Genomic DNA, 23,302 nt, shown 5'->3' with positions numbered 1-23,302 from the left:
ATTGCCAGCCTGGAGCTAGTGGCATTCTAGGAAGTGATGACCCCTGCAATATGGTTCATGAGTTTGTCTGAAAACCTTACAAATGGCATGAGGTATCTTCAATTTAGTTCTGTGGAATTGTTGTTCCTCAACTAAAATATGTTTTTCCCCATCATTTTAAGTCAAAAAGAAAAATGAATAAAGAAAAATATTAAAGACCAGATTGAAGAATTAAGCTTTTGTAAGTTACCGCAGATTGGATGCATCACAAATCTTGGTCCAAGGATAACATGGGTAGCAAGAATTCTTTTATAGTAAAACTGAAATTGACATTTTACATTGTGAATATATTTTATGTACCTATTGATGTCCTCTTAGAACAGTAATAGTTAGCACTGGTAGTAAAAAATGTGCACACATGTCCAAGCAGAGGACTGCAATAGATTGTTCATCAACAGACCCTGTTTTTCAGAAAATTCAGAAGAAAAGTTAGTCTTTCAGCTCAGAGGGGGTAGAAGATTTGATATAAATTATCAGCAAGATTGCCAGTCTCAAATTCCAATTTTGTGTGTAGTGAGTTTAAGGGTTGGGCCTTCTCTGTTACCCTAACTGGACCTGTAAGCATTTTCTTTTCTTTTCTTTTCTTTTGCATCATTCTGATGCAAAACAAGATGATTGGCAGTCTCTATTATTGATCTGGGCCTCATGTATATAAAAAAGAATGTGTTCTTTATTTCCATGGCAACACTCGTCTGTCATTTTCTATTAGCATGTTTTCTAGTTATTGCAGGGTTTAGTCCTTATAAGATCAGATTCAATCCAAAATTAATAACAGCAGATGCATGGTCAAAGTTTGCAAGGCCCCTAAACAACCATTTGGGTGCTGTTAAATTTCTAACTGCGTCAAGTTAAAACAAAGCTACCAATACCTAAACAAAGCAAAAGTATTTTTTTTTTTTTTCAAGGAATGCCTCAGGTGACAAGTGTCATAACTCATCACATGTGCATCATCATGGCAGCTGCAGATCTAAATTGAGACTAGGATGGTTCTGTCTGGTTTTATTAGTTCTTTAGGGAAAGGGGAAGGTAAATGTAGAGGCAGAAGGAACACCAGTACAGACTGGGCTTTTTATATAAATGTAGCATAACTAGCCTCAGTTAATATCAAAGTAAACATGGCTTTGCCTTACAAGTGACATAGAAAACATGCATGCATTTTGTGATGCCTTGAATAACATGGCAAGAAACAAATCTACCAATAATTTAGGACAAAACTGAAATACATTACCAGCTTTAATATATAAGGCCTTGTGTGTTAACCATCAGATTCTTCTGTAGCTTATTTAAAAAAAAAAAACTTGTGTATTTATTCATAAATCTTAAAAAATTACAGTATCAATTCAGTAAGAATACAGGATTGTGTGAATGTGTGTGTGGTGTGATGCCCAATGGATGTGATGCGTTACAATATCAATAAATATAGTCATTCATAGAGAAATACTGTAAAGAACAAAAAAACACTGCTCCTACAACTCCAGCCTCCTGGGCAATCCTTAACTCCAAAGATTTTAGCAACGCTGTCAAGCGTTGGACAGCATATGGTCGGCCACTCACTTGGTCAACTGTGTACATGAATATGGCATCATATAAAATTGTTCTTTTGAATTATTTAACAATGTTTTTCTAGCTTGGACACTAGCCTGTGCACTGCTTCACAGCTGCTAGTGAGAGCAAGGCCTCGAGATGTTCACATTCATGCTGTAACTGTTTACATTCTGATTATTTACAGGGATTACTTATGTCATATTGCTATGCGCACTCACATGCAGTGTTGGTTGTAACAGACAAGGCAGTTCACTAAGCATCAAGTGCTAAACTTCAAGTGATCTCTAAGGCTTGGCTATACACATGAAAAGTTTCACTCAATGTTTACTCATTGACATTCACTGCAAATCATACATACATTCACAAGTAATACAGTCGCAATCTACCACCCAAAAGTTCAACTGATCACTAGAATATGGTCAGTTGTGAAGTTAGAATTGTGCAATAAATTATCTGTCTAGTTTACTGAAAGAACTAATAAGAAAATGGGTAATTGGGTCTGGTAATTTGGTTACTACAAACACTTTAGATCATTTCAGTGTGCAATAATTGTTGGTGGCAGGTTAAATTTCATCTCTTTTAGTTTAAAAAAAAAAAAAAAAAAAACCTTTGCTGTGCCAGCTTAATGCTAGTGTATGTAGGCCTTTTAAATGTAGCCTGTGTTTACTGTCCGTCTACTGGCGCGTGTGAAAGATTTAAAGCAAGTGATAATTGATCTCATTTAACCTTAACTCCTTAACCTTTTGTAGCTTGTGTATTCTAGTCCTAGGTTAGGCTAATTAGGGAATAAATCTTTTAAAGGCAACGGCTCACATTTATTATTTTTTACTAAATGGTAAGCTTCTCACATCCTTCAAATGCTAAGAGTTTATGTGGTGGTGAGCCTTGCTCTAGTATCCTTTTATGCATTCAAAGTAAATGCAGATGCTAATATATTGTGCCAGTGGTTTGATCCAGCTAATGTCATGACAACCAGGTACTTGGCAAATTGTTACTGTAACATTAGGATGAGATCAAGTTTGGTTTGCATAGACAGAAATTGGCATGATATAGCAGTTATTTTGTGTTTAACACTGCATGTGTTTCAGTGTTTTATTGTGCTTGTTTACTTTGATGTTCATGTGTACACACGCTGTTATGTAGTGCATTCAGCATACCTACTGGGCCCATTTTATTGGAAAAAAGGATAGTGTTTTTATTGATTTACTATTTATTTATACTTGATTGATTTCTTTTGCTTTTTTACATTTTTAATAGGAAGCCTAGATCCGTTTAGGTGAGATATGATCATGTCCTCTAATTTGATCCCATAGTGATCAGTTTTTTACTGCCATCTACAAACCCAAGATCGCTATTGCAGGGATTTGTTGCTGTAGGGATCGCCAAGACTGAGCTGGATTTAGCTGTTCCCCTTTTCAAGCATGAATGCTGAAGTGAAAGGAACAATTGAAACTACATTTTTTTGTCTTGTGTTTGGGTGTTCATTTGGGGTTCAGCATTTACATATCAGAGCTGCTTGCTGTGCAGTGGACCTGAATTGAGGTCTTGGGCATCAAGGGGAAAACACTAAACTGTAATGGGGGGCATGTTTTGGGCAGCAGGATGCTAAGTATAGAAGTTTTGTTTCAGTTGTCATACAAATGCTAGTGGAAAATACAGAAAAAAATGAGCCATTTCACGGGTTTCTTTGACTGAAAAGTGTATTTGTTGTCCAAAATTCACTGCAGATAAAGGATTCATGACATCTGTTGTTCAAATCTTGCCCTCATAAACTTTTATACACTTTGCTTTTTTCCCTTTCTTTAAAGCTTATTTAATTAAGGCAACATTATTAGTTGAACAGTAAGAGTTCCACTTACCCTTAGGCCATAATAAATGCTCAGCATCTTTCCTCATCTGTGATAATAGTTTCCAGTTTGATAGCAAATGAGGTGTCTGTTCAGCTGTGTTTGGAACAGCATAGGGGGAGCGTGGAGTTCTCACAAGAGGTATAGGGTGGGAGACAGTTTAAAAACCTTCTATTCTCCTTGAGGTGCTTTGGCACCATCTCATTGAATATACAGAAAGTGGGAAGATGATTGATAAAATAGCAATCTTATTGTTTTGCAGATTTTTTAACCTTGTTGCAAAAAAAAATCAGATATAATCAGGAACGCTTTTAGTTAACTAAATTTACAATATTGTAATGCTACCAAGTAGGGGAAAAGATTCTGGAATCATTCAACAATGAGGAAAATATTGGATAACCACGTAATTGGTAAATTACAAAATAAAGAAGATGCTGAAACTTTTTGTTTGGTGCCTTCCATGAAAAATATAAATCTGGCATATCTGCCCAACGAAACACCCAACAAACGGTTTAGGTCTCAATCTGATTAAAAATAATTTATGGTGGAAATTGAAAAAAAAAATGGTCCAGATCATGGCTTTATCCTACACAAGTGATCTATTAGCATCTAGACCAGAAAATTGAAACCTGGTTGATATAAAGTATTGTTTTTCATTATAGTGTCATCACTGGGCCTGATTTATTAAAGCTCTCCAAGACTAGAAAAGATGATTGGAGAACCTGGGTGACCCAGCAAACCTGGAATGGATTTCTTAAAATAATTTGCTATTATTTGAGAATGTTTTCAATCCTGGACCAGATCGATTCCAGGTTTGGTGGATCACCCAGGTTCACCTATGTCTAACTTCTCCAGTCTTGGAGAATTGTATTAAATTGGTCCCAATGTCTCCAAAGTTGTCATCAAATCCAGAGGATGTTCAACAAAGTAAGTAAGAATTAATTTATCCTCATTGTTGAGTACATCCATAATTTTTCCTCTACTTGGTCTGAACAAAACATGTACCATTAAACTAAAGATGAAGAAAAAAATATATTACAGGGTCATTGTCCCTTCTGCAATACAGAACCTCCCTGCTCACTTTTTTTTTTAATTTAGTTCTGCTTTAATTACAAAAACATCTTTGTATTTTGAAGGTATGTTTTACACTGCTAGAATGTTCAGCCAATTCACCAGTGCGCATTCAAGTTCCAGGCGCCGCCATCTTCTTTCTTTTTCCTCTTTAAACAATCTTCGGCCATTTTAATTGTTGGAACTGGGATGATGTATCTCTGGTGTAGGCATGCCGTAGTTCATTCATCCCAACACATACAAGCAAAGCAGGGAAAGCCAGGTTTCCCTAGCAACCAATACTGAACCTGTCCATGCTTACACTTAAAGCAAACATTTTTAATACCTACCAATGTCCATATAAACAGAGGGGAACATGTTAGTCACTTTAGGGTGATGAGTTAACCTTTTGTCATGACTGTGGCAGTTAGTGTCTTCATAAGCTTTGTCCTTTTAGCAGATTGCAGGATGTTATTTAAGAAGCTGTACTGTAAATTTATCTGACTTTCACTTTAGCAAGAACCATTACTGTCCAGTGACTGCTGAGAGGGATGCAGTGATACCTGCTGATTGCTAGAAACTGTTGGCAAAGCACTTTAGAGCCCCTTGATGTCTGCACATCCCATAGTATATTTGTTGTCCCAGGACTAAACATTTACGGACTCCCTAGTGTGAATTAATTTTAAATAGGATCTTATCAGCAAACTTATAATTGCATATGTTTGCAGTGTTGTAAATTGGACAAAATTAAGGAAACATGAGGAATATACAGCAAGCTTGTGTAAGCAGATAGCGTGCTAACACTACAAAAAGAGGCAATTGATTTTGAGTGTAAATGTATTTAAATAGTGAAGCAAAAATATAGAATACACACAGTATTTGCTGTTATTGCAGGTTCTGTGCAGAGCCAATATATCAGCTGAAAGCTACATTACCAGAATGTATAAAACTATAAGGTCTCAGTGATACCTTCACATTTTCATATTTTCTCAGAATGTAGCATAACTATTTAGAAAATGTAAATGTGTAAATAATTTTTTTTCTGTCACACTTCTGTTTGGTGGAGAAGGGGAGGACGAATGACAGGTGCCCTGCTGTGTCCTCTGCTTGGAAAAAAAAAATAAATTAATAAAGCAGTGGTTTATTTAGTGTTCCAATCCGGGATATTGGAAGACCAAGTCATATCGCTAGTTGGATTTAAAGCCTTGTACAGATTCTAGATCTTAACCCTGACAATCGTTTGTGAAGTGGAAAACAGCCTGCACATTCTGCCTTCAATTTTGCTGCTTCAGATAGTCCCACCACCTTCTATCGCTTTATCCGTCATCAGTGAACAGTCTAGGATCTGGTATTTCCATTGTACAGACAGGGGCCTAGTCCTATATGAAGCAGAAAACTAGGCTCCATGTATAGCCTCAGCCTTAAGATATACATGCTTTCGGAGACACATGGATAGATTTCAAAATGGACTTTGAGGCTTGTAGGCACTTTAGCACTGCTCTTCCTTTAGAAACATTTTGGTAAGGAGGTTAGAATTATTTCAACTCTGCCTCCTGCATAGGCTTTCTCTCTGCTGCCAGGGCTTAACCAGTGTAACCTGCTGTGCTCAAGAGAGATCCAACTAGTGCAGAAAAGATAAAAACCAAAAAAGCTATTGCTTTTCCTGTAAAAATATAATAACGCAGTTGATTGCCTGCTTTTTCAATAGAATTCAAAACTGCCTGACAAATTCTATTTTATATTCTTTGTTTCATTTCATTAACAGACTTTCATTCTATCTTTGAAGTTCAACACATTTTGAAAACTGTTTTCTTCATGCTTTGGATAGAGTATGGGAGCATTAGAACCAATCTTTTTGTTGCCTCTTGTTTCATTTTATTCCTTCACCTGGATTGCAATGAGGGAAAACATAGCCAAAAAAAAGCAAGTAAACCGAAGTTCTATCCCTTCCTCTTCGCTACTATCTGTCCAAAAATAATTAAAGTCTGAAGCACCATTTTATTAGGGATTTGTACTTGGATTTGTACTCCAAGGGATAAATACCATGGAGGTTACCTTTTTCTGAACCATCAGAAAATTTTAGTTGTCTGGATGTTGACAACTGACCAGGGACTAAAGTGCTTGTTTCTGGTCATTGACCTAAAGTAGCACATTTAAAAAGCTTACATCAACTTTACCTTTGTGTGCTTTTAACAAAGCACTGCTTTATAATTTAGGTTAGCAGTTAATTTGTTAAAACCTAAGCAAAGCTCTATTTAATTTAAGAAGTGGATCTGAAACAGTTGCACAAATGCAACAATTCCAAAACTCTTATTCCAATATTACAGAATTCGTTCATAAAATATACACACCTTTAATATCATGGAAGTTTGGGAGGTTGTAGACCAATAGGAAAGATATTAACATAGGGATTAAAAATATTCATATGTAAAAAGTCTGTTCCTTGAGATTGCAATCTGTTTTACAAATAATGTTTACATATTTTAATGTGTTGGTGAATGAAACAATGTAGTTCTTTTTGAAATATGTTTCATGATTACGCATACATATATGGAATGTATATTGAAAATTTCACCTGTATTTATTTGTATTGGATATTAGGGATGTGGTACCTGGATTTATATGAGGCTGACCTTTCTCTTTCTTAAATACTTTCTAGCATTTTTGTACTTTATAGCATTGTTGTATTGCTTAATGGATTGTACTTTTATACAAGCATAATGTGCCCTAATTATGCCTGGTTCTTGTGACCAATGCCATTTTAATCCATTTGTTTACCCACACACATCCCACTTAATTCAAGCTCAGATCAATTTTATTGCATTATTTGTCTTCACTTGGTACATAGCTAACATAAATTGCAATACTTATTTCTAATGTATCACATTAGAAGATATTCAGTACCTGGATATAAAGACACAATCTGAATGTAGTGTATATTCAGTGTTGAGATTATGACAATTTTCTCTCATTTGGCTAATTTAAGTGAAAATTTGCATTAAGGCAAGTGGTATTTGCCTTTTTACATGATTTAAATTCCATTTAAGGGATTGTATCCAAAATATTTATTATGTGAGCTCTCCAAGTGTTCCTTTTAATGGGTATTCTGAAAGTTATAAGAGAAGCGCTGGCAGCTGTTTTGCTCCTTTAGAAATCACAGTTTTGATTGGCAGAGAATTGGCTGCATGTTGAAGAGATTCTCCTAGACACACACAAGTATGTACAAGAAAGTGAACCGCTCTATTGTTACAAGGTCATTGAGAGTGCATAGTTATCCTTGAAGCAAAGCTACCATCTGGAGAATCTGGTGTGTACATTTTTAGATAGTCAGGTTGCCCCCTGTTTACTGCTTAGGAGGAATGTGTTGCATAAAGGTGCAGCACTGCAAGAACGATCTTTAGCTTTTAATGTGGAATAACTTGGTGAACTTAGTGGAAGAAATATTTCTACAGTTAACATAATGTATTATCTGTTTAAGGCACCTAAAAATCCTGCCACAGTATTAGAATAGCCAGTATAGCTTATTGTAGCAGTTCTGCTTATTTTTTGTTTTGTTGTATAATAGCTTTATCTTGTACCTAATGTGCCCAATCTAGTTTATCCTCTTGAGAGATCTGCTTTCCAAAGAAAGTTTATGCTTTTTACAGTCACAAACAAAACAGGCTGTGGGCCTGCTCAGTACTCCTTGACACAATTTATTCAAGGCAGGTTATTTTTTGGAATGTTGATGACAATCCTCGTTTTTTAACTATACTATAGGTTTAGGACTTTAAGAGCCTTAAACGTTTATTTTCAATTGGGTTGCCAATAATATAATGTTTTTCCCAACTGTGCACATTCCCCTTTATAGTTTTTGGTAGATGAGTGGTTTATAATAAACAGAATAAAGACTATGGAGAAACCAAGATTTCAGAAGCTTGTCTAGGCGATATTTTAATTTTATACTTGTTTATACTCCTCTCACCACTGCAATCAGGATAAAATGATTGTGCACAAATCACAATCTATGTACTAGTTTTTTTTTCTTTTCATAGGCCAGATTATCTATTTCTTTCTAACAGAAACCTTTTAAATTCTGCCATTTTTTAGTTTAAAAATAAAATCACACATAGAGCTGTCAATCAAGGACTGATCAGTTTGTATGCATGTAAGAAATATGAGTCAGGGATATGTCAGGAACTTGTAATTCCTCACCCAAGAGATGCTCAGTGTACACGTTTGGATGAAATATGAATATGAGCAGGAATCTTATTACTGCCATCAAAAGCCACCTATTTAAAATGTCTCTGTTCTAAAAAAAAAAAAAAAAAAAGAGCTATCCTGCATTGGTGGCTCCTCGAAATATGGTTACATTTTTATCCTCAAAAAGACTTCTATTGGTCTGCACAACCTCAAGCACTATACAGTCCTATTAGTTTGTCTTGTAATCTTATTGTGTTTTCCAAAATATAGACACAATCTGAATTTAGTTGCAAGTGATTTACTGTAGTGTCCTAATTTTGACTTTGAGATAATGTGACAATATAAAGATAATCTTTCGTGAAAATCTAAGCAGTTGAAAGCTGGAATATCTGCTTGGGCAGTCTCTTTTTTTTTTTAATCCTTCTCATGCATTACAAAATCTATTATCAGAGATTAGAGTAGGATTCAGGCTCTTTGATGGTATGGTTTTCAATGGGTTTTCCTGAGGTGCTCTTTTATCTTCTACAGGGGTGCAAGCTGTGTTGGAGGACATAAACAATGATCATTTTACAAGGAATTTTCACTACATATTATGCAAAGAAGTATCATAACTATTCATCTTTGCATCTATGGTTTAATAAAAAATATATTTGTTCTAACATTATTATCACCTGGAGTTCCTGGAGTGCACTTTACCTGTATATTCTTTTCTGCACACCGGTAACATCCTTGTAGGTTTTTCTGGTCTAGGAATATATATATATATATATATATATATATATATATATATATATAGTGAAGCAATTAGTAATGTTAACGATTTTACATAAAAGTTAGCCAATCATTTTTTAGTACTTGATCGTGTAGATGAACAGTACCAGATAATTTGTGAGGTGTGCAGATGCAATTCACGTAAGTTAATATGTACCTTGTTTCATGATACATGTGCAGTGTCCATGGAAAAAAATGTACACAGTTCCCATTTTTATACATTGCTCAGTGTTTGTACTGCAGTCAGTTCTTGCTGCACATAGATTTGTGTTTAGTTCCCGTTGCATTGATGGATACTGAAAATGGAGTCTATAAAAACTGCTTCATTGCATTAAATGTATAAATTGTGTAGAAAAATAAAGGCTTGTGGGAACCAATTGTTAGTGGCCACTGTGAATTTAATGTCAGCTAAGTGAAGAAAGGTTTCTGACTAACACAGGCTGTTCTGGAACAACAAGGAACAGAAAAGTTTTAACAGAAATTATTTCCAAGAGTCACATAGTTGCAAAACTTCTGTCAGTGAAAATGTGTTCTTTTCTGAGAAATAAATGGTTACTGAACTTGGGAAGTTCACCCAACAGGTACTAAAACGAAACTTTAAGCATCTTCTGCAAAACTACATAGTGATTATCTTTTTCTGTTTGATGGGCTATATACTATTTATACTATGTGATATCTGATAAGCAATGATTATTTTTTTTTTTAAACGCCTGCCCGAACAATCACATTACTTGTATATAACATTCAAGGAAATAACAAGATGCACTATTGTTGAGCGCTGCAAGTGTGAATATTAATTCATCATTAGTTCAAACAGTCTTTGAGCAAATGTGTAACCTTTGTGAACCTTTTTTCTTTTTTGAATCTGCAGTGATAGCAATAATGTATGTGAATGCCATATTAATCAAAGAAAGCTTAGTGAAACTAGGTCTTGGAAAGCTAGTGGAAAATTGCTGTTTTCAGCTCTTATTGCAGTGTATAGTCCCCAGCCAATAAAAGCTCCATTACTGTCCATAGAGGCATCACAGGTCACAGTAATGCAGATAATGCTCTGTAATGTGCAATATACAAACATTATGAGAAAGAAAAGCTATTTAAATAAACACGACCCTTTAATTTGCCTTCAAGTTCAAGATTAAATATCAGCTTGTTGTGTTGGTTGCTTTTTTTCTAGTTTTTTAAATTTATTTAAATAAGGCTACCAACTGTGAGAAAGTGTTTTGTGTGCCCTCATTACAGAACCTTTCAGTCCTTTGCAAAAAGCCTTGTGTCAGTTTATGTCCCTATCAGTCGTTTATGTGCAGATGCTTTTAGCCCCATCTAAAAATATATAAATGAAGTGATATATTACACCTATGTCATGTGTAGTTTTGTAGATATATGGAACCATTTTTGCAAGTCAGATAGCTGGCTGTGGCAAGATAAATTGGTCCCTTATTTCTTCATTGGTCCTTTTTTATTTCTCAGGGTAGTTGTAGAGCTTTGTTATTTGTGTGTTCTTACATCTTTGTATGTTCCTCTCTACCGATCTAGGATTCAGGCTGTGTACACAGGCCTAATGCCTCAAACAAACAGTCTTGCAGGTGAAAATTTGACATGTACAGCGGTCCCCCAACCAATTAGGAATAACCACTGTGCATAAAATGATTGCTTTCACTGCTCTGGAGTCTATACCAATAGAAAAGGTGATAGGGCTTTAGCTTTATTTTAATGTGCATAGGAAAAAATAAACAAAGTAAGCAAAGAACAAAGATACTGGGTGACAGTTGAACAAATTGTAAGCACCCGAATATTTTTTTTACTTACGTGTACTCTGTGTACAACATTGGGGGGGGGGGAGCAGGGTTGGGATTTTACTCGGATGACATTTCTTTGGGACATAGGAAACATGAGCAGTAATATAGGATATTGGGAGGTTAGTACTCTGGCCTTTGCAGCACTGGGTCCCAGGTTCAATTCTCGGCCAGGAAACTGCATGGAGTTTGCAGGTTCTCTCCATGTTTGCATGATTTTCCTCTGGGAAATCCGGTTTCCACATTCCAAAAAAAAAAACAAAAACATGCAGTTGGGTTAATTGACCTTAGACTGTGTAAATGACATATGACTATGGTAGGGACATTAGATTGTGGGCCCCTTTGAGGGACAGCTAGTGACATGACTATGAGTTTTGTACAGCGCTACCTAATATGTCGGCACAATATAAATACTGTGTAATAATGTTAAAACAGACTGTAAATCCTCTTTAACGTCATGAAATTTTTCTGTAGCATATAGTTACATCATCAGGAGCTGTGGCATCTGATTGTTCCAGTAGCCAAACACCATTCCAGTACCTAAAGCTATTGGTCCATTAGCAATGTTAGTAATATAATTGGTGTGGAGCCTTATAAATGCTATACAGAACTAGTTACAGCAGAGTTTGTTCTGACACTGTCTCCCCTGAATACCCATAATTAATGGTGTCTCTATTAAGTGTTATAGCCTGGTTTTGCGATCCATAGTAACTACTGATAGAAATGCACAACCAATTTAGTTCTCTACAAGTAACAAAATAGACTATGTGCAAGCTTCCATTCTTGTACCAAAGTGACAGGCAATCTTTGCAACATTTAGTATGGACGTGGCTTTATCAGTTAACTTATGCCTCATTGCTTTCAATAAAAATAGCTTGGGTCAGCCAGCTGTAATATTAAATTATGAAAGAACCTCTAGAACTGCATTTATTTTAACGTGTCATCCCTTGCAGGGTTACTTAAAAAATAAACCTGCACATTCTGCACAGAGCTTTAGTCTTTTGTTCTGTAACGGTTTTGGATTAAGATTAAATACTTCCTATATGTAAGTAAATTTGCTTAAAGCCAGAGTTTATTCTACTTATATTTTGTCTCCTCTCCTATTCAACTTATATTTTGGATTCTACATCTCTTTCCATCAACAATCTAAACACATTTTTAAATGTTTGTTTTTATAGTATGCTTATTTTAGATCCAATTAAGGTATTGGCTGGTTGCTTTATATAGCTACCTGAAAACATCATGGAAATTATGTAAACTACCTTACAACATGTGAACAGCCTCACTATTCCTCCTACAAACCTATGACCGTGTTTCACAAACTATTTAACATGAGGAGAACTATATAAATAATATAAAACAACTTTTAGGTATTCCAAAAATCCCTGCTATAATTACTATATACAAATTTCACAGTACATTTGTGTGGTGGTCAGTGGGTAGAATTACATTGTTTGTCAGTAGGAAGAATGTCACTCATACAGATATCTAAAAGATCATTGGTGTCAGCTAAGCTAGTGACAAATTGTTCATTGCTCAAGGAACCCCTAACAAACCTGTTGAGAAACCCTAGGTTTCCACGGAACTCTGGTTGAAAAACACTGACCTAGGGCAGGGGTCAGCAACCTTTACTATCAAAAGAGCCATTTTGCCTCCTCTTCCACTAAAGAAAAATAGTCTGGAGCCGCAAAACATAACACAGTTTATAAACTTTTAAAAGTTTTAATATTTTTTTAATTTTACCTGTTACAACAAGTGTGCATGTGTAGGCCTACTTTGAAATAAATTAAACACTGAACTATGCCCCTAGAAGCCTCCAGCTTCTAACGTATCATCCTGTTACATTACAAGCTGGAGGCTTCTAACGTAACAGGGTAGATTTTTTTGATGGGCAGAGTTCTTTATGTTCTGACGATGCCTTAGCGATGAAATTTTAAGGGGTGTTAGCCACAGGTGTCCCTCATTTGCAGCTTTAATTTTGTTCACCTGTACCCCCCAATCTTGAGTAATTGGGGTTCAGGTGCTAGAAGCCTCCAGCAATGTGTAACAGGGTAGATTATTTTGATGGGCAGAGTTCTTTATTTTCTGACGATGCCTTAGCGATTCAATTGTAGGTGGTGTTAGCCATAAGTGTCCCCCACTTGCACCTCTATTTTGGTCACCTGTACAGCCTCCCCCCTGTTCCAGAGAAATTGGGGTTCAGATGCTAGATGCTTCCAGCAATGTGTAACAGAGTAGATTTTTTTGATAGGCAGAGTTTTTATGAATTTTTAGGAGGTGTTAGCCACAGGTGTCCCGTACTTGCACCTCAAATTTTTTTCTCCTGTACCCCCGTTTCTAGATAAATTGGGGTTTAGGTGCTAGAAGCCTCCAACAATGTGTAACAGGGTAGGCGTTTTTTGATGGGTGGAGTTTTTAGGAGGTGTTAGCCACAGGTGTCCCCCACTTGGACCTCTAACTTTGTTCACCTGTACCCCCTTCCTGTTCCAGAGAAATTGGGGTTCAGGTGCCTCCAGCAATGTGTAACGGTAGATTTTTTTGATGGGCAGAGTTCTTTATGTTCTGATGATTAACCTAACAATTAAATTTTAGGGGGTGTTAGTCACAGGTGTCCTCCACTTGCACCTACATTTTTGGTTTTGTACATCTCCCCATTCCAGAGGAATTGGGGTTCAAAGGAGGGGGATGTCATTGTACACACCCATTTGTACACGCCCCATGGTAGATTTATTTCACTGGTAGATTTTTTTCATTAGAACACCGGATAGGGAATCCCCCTCCTCCGCAGTGTCTTGGGAGGAAGGTGATCCCCCATCAGAGATCTCCCCGCGGCAGCCGAAGGGAGCCACAACAAGGAGGCTGAAGACCCGCATGCGGCTCCGGAGCCGCAGGTTGCAGACCCCTGACCTAGGGAAACAAAACCTGCCCTGCTGTTCAGCAAAAGCAATGTCATCATTGTTTAATCCCAGTAAATACAAAATATAAAAAAATAGGCAAGGTGTTATTACTGGTATGCCATTTTTAGTAAAGCTATGTACACACAATTTTTTCTTGCCTGATAATCGGCTCAGGGCGGATATCAGGACGAGAATCTGGCGTGTGTACAGCCCACGTCGATCATTATCCATGGATCTGTCCTGGCGGATCCTCGGTCGATTGACGAGCGATCCTAATGCAAGGGAAGGGGGGGAGCGCACAGCAGGGTGCCGCTCCATCGCTCTCCCCCTCTTCATAGAGCTGAACAGTGTTGTATGTACAGCACTCGTTCATGCATTGTGCAGTTCTTATCGATGGAAAGGATCATAAGATCCTTTCCAACAACAGGAATTGCACGTGTGTGTACACTTCTTTAAGTGCTTTATTCACATCTGAACACAGGTTATTCAAAGAAGCCCGACAGTGCTTTGACACTTCACACAACACAGTTCTTAGTGATAAGTCATCAAAGCCTAGTGACGAAGTACAGGTTGTACGGAATGCTGTAGTCCTTGATTGAATCACCTGTATTGGGATGTGAAAAAAGCACTTACTGAAAATGGCATAACACCGATGACTCCTTGTGAGTATTTTCCAATTCTTTTTTACTTTGAAGCACTCCTGGGATCAAATGTTTTACATGTTTGACTTGAATCCTTGACAAGGTCTGTGGTCTTCAAAAATATGTTTATATATTGTATACAATTGAGCCATGAAAGATTAAAGCTTTCTCATACATAATTCAGAAACCACAAACAATTGACCTTGTCTAAGGATACTTGCATTGTCTGTAAAGGCAAATAGCGTAAGGAAAGATGTGTAATGTCTTTGTTGATCCTGCCTGGATGTTGCTAGAATGAGTAACGTTTGTTTTTTGACATTGCTGCTGAATCGAATTGACAAGGAGTCTGAAGGGAGACACCCGGGAGGAGGTGGTTTTGCTCTGTGTCCCCGGAAGTGTACTGTTGTGAGTTCAGCTTCAGATTTCCTCTACAGGAACTGCTCACAATTGAAGTCTATTACATTATGGCTTTCTGGCCTTTAATGTGTATAGTGTCTGTTAAAAAGTGTTAAGTGTTCCGTTTAGGCAAATCTAAATTTTAGGCATGGATTTACAGTCTAGCAGATTATCAAATCTCACCAATAATAAAAGCTTGTTTGTTACATGTTTAATCTCCCACTATAAAATTAGGAAACAGTTCAGGACATAATATTATAAATATTATATTGAAATTTAGTGTTGTGCATATGTATTTTTAAATAACTACTGCTTTTTTATGGAGAAAATATGCAATAAAGCTTCGGGAATAGAGCATATGGGGGGTTCCATTAGTAAATTATGATTTCTATTGTATCTGCCTTTGTTCACTGAAGCTGCCATAATATGGGCTTTGTGTCATTGTGTATATTAAGGTCACAGGAAATTTAGGAGGTAACATAAATCTGTTGCAACAGTTTTGGCAATACATACAGCTTGGGCTGTTGGCTATATCATCCAGCTTTATATCTTTGTAACCTTTGTACCACAGTATTTTTTCTTGGATATGTGAACTGTTCTCTGAATCTAAATTTAAGTATCAGTATCTTGAAAGCTTCTGTACAGAATAGGACTTGTTCACACCAGAACATTGGACAATGTTACACAATGCAATCTCAATACAGGAAAAGTATATATTCTATGGATTCAATTTATACCAAAGCATTGTATTTTTGGAAAGCAAATGATTATATGCTGTATTTGGTTTACACTTTACACTCTACACTTTGGTCTTGCCTGGCTGAGGGACGTTGTTCTACAAATCTTAATGGTTTGTTCAGATGCGACCTAATGAACATAAGCTATGCCTACCATGTTCTTTCCAGAGACTTTCCCATTCAACCCTTCCAATCGAGCTTTACTTGTCCAGTCTTTTTCTAATTGCACTGTCATGAACCTTACAATTTAACAAGTTTAGGCCTGTATTTCTCTGAGTATTTTACAATCACAACCTGGTGAATTTGCTGGGATGTTCTCTCCTAGGAAGATTGGCAACTCCCTTGAATGCTTTTTACTTGTGAACAGTCTTCCCCACTGTAAAATGGTGGGCTTTAAATTGTTCCTAAATGGACGTTCCCTGATTGCTTGGTAGCAACAACTGCTTTTCTAAGATTATTGCTGATGTCTTTTCCCATTTGCATAGTGTTAACACACACCTGAATGTGGTTACACTTGCTGATGATCAATTAATCATATGAATTTTATTAGAAGCACCTGGCTGCTGCCTACCCCCCTAATTTCTATGGAATTGCTATGAGTGTACCTAAACATTATCAGAAGAGACATCTATTCGCAGCAGCAGTGTCTGAAAATTTAACACTTTTCTAAACCAACCATAATTATTATTTTTTAGGTATAAAATTATTATTAATAATATATTATAATTGTGTTTACAAATTAAAAAATAATTTTTACTGTTCATCATGCAGAAAAAAAAACTTGTCCCTTGCTAGTTATAATTTACATGTGCTTTCATGTGTAATCCTTCCTTGTGATTATCACCTTGAAAGGTCAGGGGCTGTTAAGAGGCTGTAACACACAACTGTAAAGTGTCTGAAAAATGTAAAATGCAAATGCTTTGTATTTGAACAATTAGCTGTTCTAATCAAGCGAGTTCCTTTGTTTGTATTGGCAAATAATGCAGTCATAGGAATTCGTATTTGGCATCCCAGGTATTTGCTGAGCAGTGCATTATTTTTTTTTTTTTTTTTAGCCTCAGAGGATTAATATTTTTCCCAGTAGAGTTTAGTTTCTTACATTTCTATACAGTTTTGTAATGTGAGGTAACTCTAAGGGAGGTCCTCTTTCCCCTCAGCGTTGCTTTGGTCAGCATTTGTAAATGTCTTTGTCTCCCCTCCATGGATCTTCTTCTCCCTCCTTTTTAGTCCATCCCTGCTGGGTGCTGCTAAGTCTGCAGGTTCAGCCTCATTTGTTAGCCCAGCACCCGTACAAGTTTCACTTCCCTGGAGGAATAAAAAGCCATACTTTGAAGCAACCTTACACTTCAGTTTATTTCACTGGCAGTTTATCCTTGTCATAGCACCCTTTGCTGACTAGTGTTTATGTTGAGCTGTGTGTGATTCTCCCCAGCCATACAAAATGATTGTTCCATGCGGGGAGCGTGTATTCATAAAATATAGGGATATATTGAATGTTTTAATATATCTTTATATCTGGTTTTGTACAGCTTTTGACAGAAAAGAATATATTAGATATATTTAGAGTTTAGCATCCTATTTTAGTTTTCTAGTTATACTTAGTTATAGTTATTTTCTAGTTATAGTTATTTGAAAACACATGAAAATCACACATGGCATGTTAAATCGGAACAAAGACAAAAATCTAAAAAAAACAATTTAAATACATTTATTGATATCATTTTACCAATTATATGATCCAGCAACTTGCTAGACAGATTTGGCAGGCATTGAACTTCCATGTATCTGCAGTACTGGAGTTACACCTTAGCACACACTTAATTTGCTGTTTCCATACAGAAAAGAAGCAGACAATATATAGTTAAGTTCCCTGTTTCTTTATGCTGCATCCTTCTGTCAGAATGGTGACTGCTCAGCTCATAAGCATTGCTGAAGGACCGGGCTGGTTATGAAAGCTGGCTTTTCCTCTTCCAGTGTAGATGCTGCTTCTATTCAGTCTCCTGGCTGATACCTATATAAACTGAAGTTCTTGCGTGGGCCAGCTTACTAGAATCTCTTGAATTCTACAATTGAATACTACATTTTAAAAAACATAAAGTACTTAGCACTCTATACAACAGAATGATCAAAACATTGTGCTGAAAGATTGATGAGAATGTATTGTCTATATAATGTTTTTAATAACAGCCACACTCTTGTGAAGCAAATTTTTTTTTTTTTTTTTTAACACTCTACTGCAGCCGTTTTCAACCAGTGGGGGTTCCCTGAGCTTTTGATGATTGATCTCACATATAATAGTGACCTCAGTTTCGGGGCCACTTGGAAAAGTCAATAGCATGACATCAAAGCTGTTTTTAGCTGTCTGTAATGGGGTAATTCTTTCCCCTGACCAACAAAGTAAGGTGTATGTTTCCATTGGCATCCTATTGTTTTACTAGGGGTTCCTCAAAACATTTGGATCATTTTAAGCATTCCCCAAGAGTACAAAGGTTGAGCGTCTGCTCTAATGCAATTGTACAAGAAACATATGTATATAAATACACAGGGGGTGAAAATATTTACATATGTTTCAACTTGTCTATGTAGTTAAAATAAACTAGTAAAACATTTAATTGTAGGAAATATGAAAACATTGTGGTTTTTTGAAGTTCTTTGATTCTTCCTGACCTTCTGAACCAGACCTTCCAGATTTAGTTTTTTTTTTGTGCAGGTTGTTTGGTTATGTTCTGTGTTAAAATAATGCGTGGAGGTTATGTATTCGATTTACTACTTCCACAAAATAAGAACAACTCGTTTATTCATTCTTCCATTAAAATCTATTTTAAAGGCTTTTAGCTATGACTTGTTAAGACTTTGTTGTAAATGTGTGGAGTGCAATGGTTCTGGATTCTGCTGGGTCAGCAGCATGTGAGCTTGCTGAGAGTTCTTTTTCAAAATCCATGTTCCCATAGCAACCCTCGTCGTGCCTAATGAAGGGTGAGACCAGTGAGGTGAGAAGCACGAAGGTGCAGAGACTTTCTAGCTGACCAAGCATTATAGAGACAGGGGAAATGACTACACAAACAATCCTTCCTTAGATCTCTGTAGTACTTCATGGTTGCAGTTTCTATTAGGAAAATGAAAAAATAAATGGCATTATCAAAGAATTTCAATATCTTAATGCATCTAGCGCTGTCATTACCTATCAGATCTAAATTATTCTGTTGACCCAAGTTACTCTGGTAGCCCTTTTATCATAAGTTTATGAACAGGTAAATGCAAGACACCACACTGAGAACAATGATCATAGAGTTTACACCTGTGACCAGGACCCTGCTACTAGGATTCTTTCTAACTAAATCTTGGCCCAAACCTCAGAGATTGCACACGTGCTTTTCCTTTCCACCATCCACATGTGTTCTCTGACGGCTATAGAGATATTTAGTGTTAGCATCTGTGTTGCCGACTTCAGGACAACCTAAGACACCAACCCACAAATGCCTCTGCTGCTGTTATTGCCTCCGGACAACCCAACTGTGTTCTGTTGCTGAAGGACACAGGGTCATACTTTAGTAACAAGATGCAACCTCAAAATGGTCTGATTTTGATTGTGGCAAGTCTTGAGGCCATGCTGCAACTTTTACAACAGATTGGTAAGGGGTAGTCCCCACATCAAGAGAACTGCCCCCCCCCCCAATTTGCAATACTGGCGCCAGGTATAGTAAGCAAACAACTGATTGCGGGTATAGGTGTGCTTGCAGTCAAACTTGTCTGCATGAAACTAAAAGGTGCTGCCAGTGGGTTCTTCTGAAAATTCTAGTTGCCCAGCTGCCAGTCTGCTAACAGTAATTTGGGTCATTTGCAGTAATTTAGTGATTCAAATAATGAGTTTTAACTTTATTTTTAGCATTATGCTTCAGCTGGCACTCAGCAAGCTTCAACAACACATTTTATATATGATATGATAGTTCTTTCTGCATGTTAAAAAAAAAAAACAAAAAAAAAAAAACACTCACTGAGATGGGTCTTTTTAACACTATGGAACGTTATTTCTAATTATAATTATCGGACTTTAGGTTTGGAGAAGTATTACTTTTACTGTATTTTTTAGTACGTTTTTAGGTTTACTTCATGTATGTTCAATACATTTTAAATAGTAATAAAAAATTTAAGTTTTTTTTTTAAATTTCTACTGGTTCATTAAAATTTCTTCATTGTCAATGCCATTGACTGGCACTAGAATTGCTTCATATTGAAGCTTTTTACCGTTTTTGTATGGTCGCCTGTGGAGACCATGGATTTGTAGACTTGCTCCAGTAAAGTTACTTTGCATTCAATCTCTGTTCATGTTTTGTTTAATTTCCAGCAGCTTTATTAAATCTTCAGTTAATAAATGAACAGTGCTAAGTGACTGCAGAGTAGCTCTGAATAGGTCCACGCTATAAACAGAAAATCTGTTTTATCACATTTGTCAGTAGTAGGCAGGGGAGCTTTGGCACAAGGATGAAATGTATCTGGGGCTTAACATTGTCATGTCTTTCCCAGCTGAATCCACAGGTGTGTACACTGTTGCATCCTATTGTAGAATGCACACTGGGTTACATCATTGTTCTGTGGCCGGGGCTGTTTTGCACCTGCTCAGATTAGGCTTCAATCACTTTTTTTATCACTTAATTAAAAATACACAAGTGTTCCTGCTGCAAGCACTCTCTGATAGCCTATTCTTGCAGCTAGTTCAAAACCTGAGGGATCCACAATGTTATCTGCATTCACAGAAGCACACAGGGTTTTTACATCACAGGTAATGTTCCTTTTTTTCACATGTGGTTGTCTGTTTTTTTTTTTTGTTTTTTTTTCCCACGCAGTTTTGTGCATTTGGCATTGCTGAACTTATGGACTAAAATCTAGTGTTACTGAGTGATTTTAACCACTTGCTGACTGTCCCCTCATTTTGGAACATTGTGATGTGGAGTGTTGCAAGATTTAACCATGCATCCACATGTCTGGCCTTGTTATCCTTACATGTTCTGTTAATTAGGATTTCTTTGATACAAACACTGTATGTATTTAAATAATTTCTGCTATAATTGTTACACCTAGCAGTCTGTTCTTGCAGATGATTTTTAAGATAAGATAGTTAGGGTTTTTTTGATTTTATGCATGAATTACATACATTCTTGCCACACTGCAAAGACATGAAGCCATTAGAATTTTCTGTTCCACAAAGGTGTTATGGGCTGCTGTTCTTATAGCATAAATCATTGTTGGGAATGGAAAAGCTTACAAAAAAATCTCCAAACTTTTGGGCCCCCATCAGTGGGGCAGCTTTATGGATGAGTGCTTAGCTTTCCTAAATGCAGCTTTTCTAAGCCCTGTACAGATGTCAGATAGACTACAGATAATATTTATATTTATCGTTTCCAGTGACAGCAAAAGGAATGCATGCTGCACATGGCACTGCTCTCCTCTGTTGAGAGGATTGGAGGAAGAATTAGAGAGTGGCACCTTTTTGTGCCCTCCACCATAGCAAAGTACAGCAGTCATTCCCATTCATTCAATAATCAATCCACCAGGGCAGATGAAGATACATGCTAGAATTTTTCCAGGGACAAGTGAAACTGTTCATGCAGAAGTAGTTAAGATGACAAAGTTGTATATATTGTACTTTGTGAGTAAATAGAGATAGGGATAGCCTCTATATAGCCATTGATCAACAGCATAACACTCTACAACACTGGGGGTGCACCGTCCAGAGCTGCGGACCACCAATTTTCTCAGGGACCACCTCTGCTTACAAGATAATATAAGTAGCATTCAGTTGCCAATAATTCTAAGAATTTGTATAGTATAATTTCTATCACATCACAAGTTGGTGACTACCTGAAACTGTTGCATGTGTAATTGCATGCTTGTTATCCAAGGCTGTGGAGTTGGTCAGTACTTTTTAATTTTTTTTTCTGCGGACTCCAGGTATATAGTAATAATTTCCAAATTTACAGCCCCAGCTTTATCTTTATATATTTAGCTTCCTTCCTACCCATGAGTGCAGTAATACATGGATTTTATAGATATGAGATTGTCACCTGATCTGTCCCTAAACCAACATACAGATGTGTATAGGTAGGTTGAAGTGGAAATAAGGGAAAAGGCATAAAAGCCATATATGTTGCAGTTTATGAATAAAAAAACGGATAGTTGTAAGCTATTCTAGGAAGGCATATAGATGTGGGGAAAAATATCAATAAGTGTGAAAAAATTGAATCTATATTGAATTCTACTGTTACAGGTATTAATCCAAAACAATGAATATAATATAATATTTGTCCTATAATTGGTTCTGTCTTTGACATGATATGCAACTATTTGAAGATATAATTGGATAGTCTTCACACAAAAGCTTGTTCTGGGATTTAAGATTATAAGCCAGAGTTGTGTACCACAAAGTATCAAACTAGAGCCAAATTTGAAAGCAAATGAGGGGAAAGGAATATTAGAGGTGTTCCAGGAAAGAATAGAAAATGGATACCTATTTGTTATAACATTATTATGTAAACTGGTATACTGAAAGTCAGTCTGTGCTACTTCCATGAAGATTAATTTGTGGGAGTAATTGCATGCACTTTAATGCAGGACAGTTGTTTTTACTTTTTTCTGCTTTTTTTCTGTGGCCTGAACCTACTTTTTGGATGCAGTGGGAGAATACACCTTATTGCCCCTATTCTACTTTCTGATTTAAAACCAAACAACATGTCTGTCATGAACTCTAAAACCCTATGAAATGTCCTGCTCAATTTCCTTATAAAGGTTTGTGACAGTTTCTTTTTGCCAGAGCCACCTATCCCTTTTAAATAAACGTGCAAAAAAGCACACCATTTTTAAAGAACATTTTGTGGGTGGGACATGCACTATCAAAGCAGAACTAATCTCCAGTAGGTGGGAGTGTGCTCTTGTCCTGATTCTCAAAAATGCAATGCATACTGGTCCATTATGGCACGCTTGCTTTTTTTTGTGTCCCCCACCTAATAGGTTCAGGCTCACATTTGTTGGTCCATCCCACACCACTGCCATTTCCTCATGGTCAGATATAGTCATGAAGATGGAACATGTGATCTCAATTAATAGACCTGTAAGGAGGTACCAAATGCCACCCAAACTGCTCAAAATCAAATAATTTGTTATAATTATTTTTATATGTGAGACTGATTTTCATGCTTACCCTGTTTTCCCTATGATAAGGCACTGTCTTATATTTTTTGCAATGCCAAAATATGCCCTAGGTCTTATTTTCAAGGGGATGTCTTATTTTTCCATGAAGAAGACTACAGTACACATTTATTGTTGAAAATCACTCATGTGCTATTGATTGTCCCCTTCTGATCACTCATGTGCCATTGATTGTCCCCTTCTGATCACTCATGTGCCATT

General features: G+C 36.6%; 1 protein-coding gene across 1 annotated transcript in view; it reads left to right on the top strand.

Moving 5' to 3' along the window:
• SND1 (staphylococcal nuclease and tudor domain containing 1) overlaps positions 1-23,302 on the top strand; it is a 265,369-nt gene that overhangs the window by 228,061 nt on the left and 14,006 nt on the right. The window lies entirely within an intron of this gene.

Source organism: Pyxicephalus adspersus, chromosome 2, assembly GCF_032062135.1.
Source record: "Pyxicephalus adspersus chromosome 2, UCB_Pads_2.0, whole genome shotgun sequence".
Taxonomy (NCBI): domain Eukaryota; kingdom Metazoa; phylum Chordata; class Amphibia; order Anura; family Pyxicephalidae; genus Pyxicephalus; species Pyxicephalus adspersus.
The sequence above is the reverse complement of the archived record's forward strand: the minus strand, read 5'-3'. Positions and strand labels throughout refer to the sequence as shown.